Source organism: Bactrocera neohumeralis, unplaced genomic scaffold, assembly GCF_024586455.1.
Source record: "Bactrocera neohumeralis isolate Rockhampton unplaced genomic scaffold, APGP_CSIRO_Bneo_wtdbg2-racon-allhic-juicebox.fasta_v2 cluster11, whole genome shotgun sequence".
NCBI lineage: Eukaryota > Metazoa > Arthropoda > Insecta > Diptera > Tephritidae > Bactrocera > Bactrocera neohumeralis.
In genome coordinates, this window is record NW_026089624.1 from 24178092 (window position 1) to 24183978 (window position 5887).

The 5887-nt window shown below is 35.9% G+C and overlaps 1 non-coding gene across 1 annotated transcript; it reads right to left on the reverse strand.

Annotated features, from left to right (window-relative positions):
* Nucleotides 1-229: 229 nt before the first annotated feature.
* Nucleotides 230-438, reverse strand: LOC126766347 (small nucleolar RNA U3). Its single transcript, XR_007668849.1, has one exon. It is a non-coding gene; the product is annotated as a small nucleolar RNA U3 (small nucleolar RNA).
* Between the last annotated feature and the right edge of the window lie 5449 nt (nucleotides 439-5887).

Below are 5887 nucleotides of genomic sequence, written 5' to 3' on the forward strand. Positions count from 1 at the left end.
CGAAGCTGCTACAGCGGCAAGGGGTGACAATCGGCGGCCATTACTTTACTTATGCCATAGAACTTCTATTGCTACGAATATGGAAATGACAACAAAATAATGCAAATATGCATATTTCTAAATGTCATTAATTTCTTTGAAGAAATGAATGATCCTGAGAAGTACAGTCTTAACTTTTCAACGGCCAACGCAGAGCGTTTCAACCAAAAGGAATTCATTCATTAAAATCACCACTCAGAAGTCGTTTTATCCGTTGTAAGCGAATGATTTTCGAAGAAACATCATTTCTAATATGCCACAAGACAAAATTAGAAATGAACTTCTTAACCGCACGCTGTCAGGTAAAACGAAAATACTTCGTCATCGTGGGTCGATTTCCAAAAAATGTAAATGAAGACCGTACTTCACAGGATCATTTCTGTAATGAAGTATAGTCTTAATTTTTCAAAGACCAACGCAGGGTATTTCAACAAAGGGGCACATAAAATAGTTGAGAATTCGCAGAAATGAAAGACAAAGGAAAGAAAAAGCAGTATAACTTCAATAATGAACAAGCATACAAACATACATATGCGCAGCAGCAGCAAGGAAAGAGGTAACAATCGTCGATCCATTGTATATTTCTTTCATGCATAACCAAACCATAATTAGGACAACGCAATACAGGAGTCAATGGTGGTCAAGGTGGTAAGCGCTTCAAAAGTTACGACGAGCACGTAGGTACGTAGGTTCGAATCCCAACAGAATTTATTTTTAATTGAATATGTCACCAACCAAAAATTGAAACATTGTTCTACAAAAACAACAACAGCATAAGCATGGCAACATTGTGTTGTTGGTAGAAAAGCCGAGCTGTGCCGAAAGAAACGAACAAACGATAGCCGATTGTCACCGCTTCGCTTACTGCTCGAACATCTTCGCAGACAAGGTTGCGTAGATTCATATTGAGCAAGGGGTTGCGTAGATTCATATTGAGCAAGGTTGTACAACCTGAATGTATCGCAACCTTTTCCGAACTCGTATAAGAAGTATAACTTCAAAAAAATCAAATTCATTGTTTTTTACAAAAATGATTTTAAAAAGGCGTAAAAGACTGACTGCATTATTTGTGCAGAAAAATGTGCCAAGGAGACCAAAAGACAAACAAAAATTTAGAAACAATTAATCAAATGCCTAATGACGTGTTTTATAGTCATTTCAGAAGGCAAATATCACCTTTCGAGGAAAGTATTGTTATTTCGTTATTTGAAATATATTATTATTACGCCATTTTCGAGAAATTACACTGTATACTAGAACCTTTATGGAATAAATTGGCTACTGGACGTCCCGAAGTCACGTTGGAGAAGTGATGAGCGAAAAGGGAAAAGCTTGCTACTTTTATGTCAGCTTAGCTAAATAAAGTTTTCTTTGAATTATATATAAAGTTTAAATTATTTCATTTCATGAATACATTTGGTTGGAAGAAAAAACTTATTAAATACTAAAAAAATGAGATCGATATACAGAGTTTGTTCGGAAAGTAATAAGACTGATTTTCTTCCGCCCCGACTGTACTTGGGAGCGTGCGCTAGTTAATTTTTACCATAAATAAAAATGAGTCAAAAGAATATATTTTGAGCTGCACCGAAATGTGTACTCTTTATTTATACTCTTAAGACTAATTTATTACATGGTTCTTACTTCTATTTATACAAACTAGTATGTTTACTTATTACTAGTTGATAGTTTATTAAGATACAGATTATATTATTTGTTTAGGTTTGTTTACATACATACATACTATATACATATGTATATTGCTTGCTTAGATACAATTGCTTTGTTTTAAGATAAGGTTGTTGTGGTATTCAAACTCAATGTTGTTTTGATACTTGTTTGTTTAGTATTGTTTGTTGTAGTGATAGTGCATTTCAATTGTTCCAGTTCAAGGTTGTTTCTGCATTCTGTTTACTGAAACAAAAGATTGTTTTGATGTTTGTTACTATTATAAGGAATACATTTCTTAACTCGCGCAACGACAGGATTCAGTAGAGAGCGTTCCTAGCTAACGAACGAGCGGCCAGTTTACTCAGAGTACCTGGAGAGTCAGGACAAACATTTTCACACGACATGTTTCTGAAAGCGGTGCAAGCCGAAACTTCAGCATTGGTTAGAGCGGAGGTACGCGATTAAATTCTGTGTGAAACAGAGACGTTTGATATTATCACGCCAATTAGCAAGAAGTAGTGTGTTTCGGTGGCACCAGGCCTTTTTGGACGGCCGGGAAGAGATCGCTATTGAAGACCGGAAGAATGAGCAAAACCAAAGTGAAAACGATGCTCATTGTCCTTTTTGACATCTAAGGCATCGTCCACCATTCCTCCTAGACAAACCGTCCTCAACAGACTCAAACGAAGGGTCAATCGGGTCCGACAAGACAGCGCAGCCGATTGGAAGTTGCTCCACGACGACATCCCGGCTCACACCGCCTTTCTTGTGAACAGCTACCTAAACAGCAGCGCTGCATCGACGCAGAAGGAGCCTACTTTGAAAGTTTTTAAAGAATTGTAACGTTTGTTTCAATAATAGTTTTCAAATCGACTCAGTCCTATGACTGTCCGGACAAACCCCTTAAGGCACATATCAAAGTCAGGTGATAACTTATTTAGTGAAAGTAGACCTTCGCGCAGCTTTTTAATTCCATCGCAATTTTTTTGAACCCGAATTGTATAAGACTAGGCTACATCCTGGGCCTGGAGACGAATCAGAGTTTCGGTCACCTTGAAGGCTAGTAGGGCTTCCACGATTCGGCCAAGGATTTCAGGCCCATCAGACTCTCCTTCTTCTTACTAAAAACTGTGGAGAGACTGATGAGCTGGTATATAAGGAGGCACATTCCGAGGGACCATTCATCAGGAGCGCAACATGCTTATTTTAAAAGCAGGTGAGTGGATACTTCCCTGGATGCGATCGTGTCACTAGGGTTAAGGGATTCGCTGTTGGGACCTTCCTTGATATTGAAAGAGCTTTAAACAACAGCTGTACCAAATTCTAAAAGGATGTTTAATTGTTACTAAGCCAAAAAAAAACGTTTATTAAATTTTATACTCTTACAACATGTTGCAATAGAGTATAATAGTTTAGTTAACAATATCATCTAAAACTAATCGAGATAAATATATATTATACAAACTGACTTCGAAAATATCAATTGCATTGCATACGAACTGTTTTTCTCGTTCACGTTCATCTTTCACGACTAAACTTTCGAGTTTGAAAAAACGATGCAGAAGTTGGTTCGTTTTTTGTTTTGTTTTTATTTAAAGCTTTGTTGTACCCGGAAGTCACGGTATCCGTATTCTGCGCGTATCGCAGGAAAATTAATACTTCTGCTACGGACGTGTGTTACCGGTTTGGGTGGTGTAGAGTTTTGGTGTGTAGTCTCCTGTGTGTATAGGTTTGTGATGTCTGCGTGTGTGATGTATGTTGTTTTTGTATTAGTATAGTATGTGGATTATTCGTGAGTGGACCGCGAAGTTGCACCATTATAGTGAAAGTGCTTCCATAATCTATGTTCGCAACCTCTGTTTATACATAGTGCAAATCTTGCACATGAAAATGCATTTTTTTATTTGGAGCTTAAGACGGGGAATACAGATCTCTTGGCGGATTATATGCTGCTTTAGGCGATGTTCTGCGAGAGGCATAAGTAAATGGATATAACTAAGGAGTAAAGGGCCAAGTCGGGACTTCTTTGGTATAATTAGGGGGTGGCGTTCGTTATACGTTAGGCTTGAATTGGCCTTATTCGCACGAGGCAGACCTTTTGTGTCTAAAAATGGTTTAATAACTAAAAGTGAACTCCTTTTGTTAATGGGTTTTGATTCCCTTTATAATGATATACCGCGGCTGAATCGCGCCGATTAGAGCAGCGTTTGCCTTTCTAAGTTATAGATACGTGAATGTGTCGGATTTTTACGATTCTGGGGGAACTCCCTTGTCTTTGCTTTTAAGCCGCTCTATGAACGCTAGCATAAATACGTCTATCCTGAGGGCTCGGGGGAGCGATGAAAATCGCTCAAAGATGTCAGTATCATCCAATGTTGTGTGAAAGGAGTCAATTTTTTGACTTTCTGGGGTAATTATATTGCGCATGACTGATTTTGACCAAATACCGGGAGCTTCTGTTAATCATCGGGGGCTATTCCACCAGAGGGTGGTGGTGGTAGGGTGCAGCGTTTTGAACCTTCTTGTTCCTACACTAGGCACCAAATAAAATTATAAATTTCGCAGACGTTATTCCAATGCAGTTTTATTAAAATAAACAAATAATAAATAATACATTAATATTATATTTACATAGGTATTTAAGCAAAAAATTATAAATATATTTTTTCCCCGGAATAGAAAGAAAAGATTTATTACACTTTAAAAAAAAAGACTCTTAAACAAAAGTGATCAAAGTTTAATTTTTGCGAAAATACAAAACGTTTGGTTTAAAAATAAATTTAGTACACCCAACTCTTTTTTTACACGGTTTCTTTTTACACGGATTTGAAGTTACACGGTTGACAAAAAAAAATTTTTTGTAAACAATTTTTAATCTAGTACGGTTTCAAAAGCACTGTCTTGTAATTATGTTTGTATTTACTACACTTAGCACCATTGCTGAAATGAACATACAAAGTAGTAACTGGGAAATCCCTTTATTCGATAACTCTTACCTACACATTTTGTTCGCATGATATTTACATTGCTGAAATGGATATCTCTAGTGACGACACCGACTTTAGTCCAGTTCGTCGCAAACAATTGCGCTTGCTATCAAGTAGCGAAGAATAATTACATATGTAGCTATGTCAATATTGTTTCCTTATTTCTATTTTAATTTTTCTGTTCCTAATTCTGGATTAACAGATTTCTTTTGTTTTTTGCTTGCTCTACCAATTTTTCACCTGTATGAATTATGTATTTTAAGTTTTAATGTTCAATAAAATGCCATATGAATATACAATTTCTATGCATATCTGAAATTTTATAGTTTTCAAAATTTTTTACACGGTTTTTCGAAGTAAATATAGTTCTTTATTTCATCTTACACGGTTTTCAGATGACATGGAACATATCCCCCATTTTACTAGAGGAAACGCCTCTTTTTTAACACGGTTTTCTGAGGAACGTACCTACCGTGTAAAAAAAAGTTTGGTGTAATTAATATTGCCTTCTTTATTCTGAATTACTCTGCACGAAGACGTTTTGGCATGCTTCGAACCAAATTTTCTAATATTTTCGTTGGAATAATGTCAAATCGACGCTTCGTCTCTAAGAAAAATTATTCCAAGTTTGTACTTCTGCTTTTTGGTATTTCGGAATCAAAAATTAAGCACAAATGCTGAATTGGATTTAAATCCGGTGACTGAGCGGACCAATCCGGTTTTTCGATTAAATTCTTCAAAAAATATTTAATGCATCGAGTAGCCAGGCGAGATTTGCGTTGGGAGTCGTTATTTTATTGGAAGATCAATGCGCCTATTGCGGTTTTCAACCCAACTGCATTTTAGTCGAAGTTTAAAAATTCGGTATTGCCGACATCAACTCAATCTGTCAAAAAAAATTGCAGTTGAAGTATGATGGAACTTCAACTTTTTTTTGGTATTGCGGTTTTCAACTCTGTACAAGTGGGGTTGACTAGTATATAAATAAACTTCAACTGCTTAATAGCAGTAGAAGTTCAACATTCGTGCAGTGAAATACAAAAAAATATTAAAGAAAAGTGGAGAACGTGTAAAATAACTATTTTAATTAATGTTAAATTAATGTTAAATTAATTTCAATTAAAATTTTTTACAAATTTTTTGAAAAAATAAAGTTACAACAAAAAATTGGTGGAGTTAATGGAAAAGTT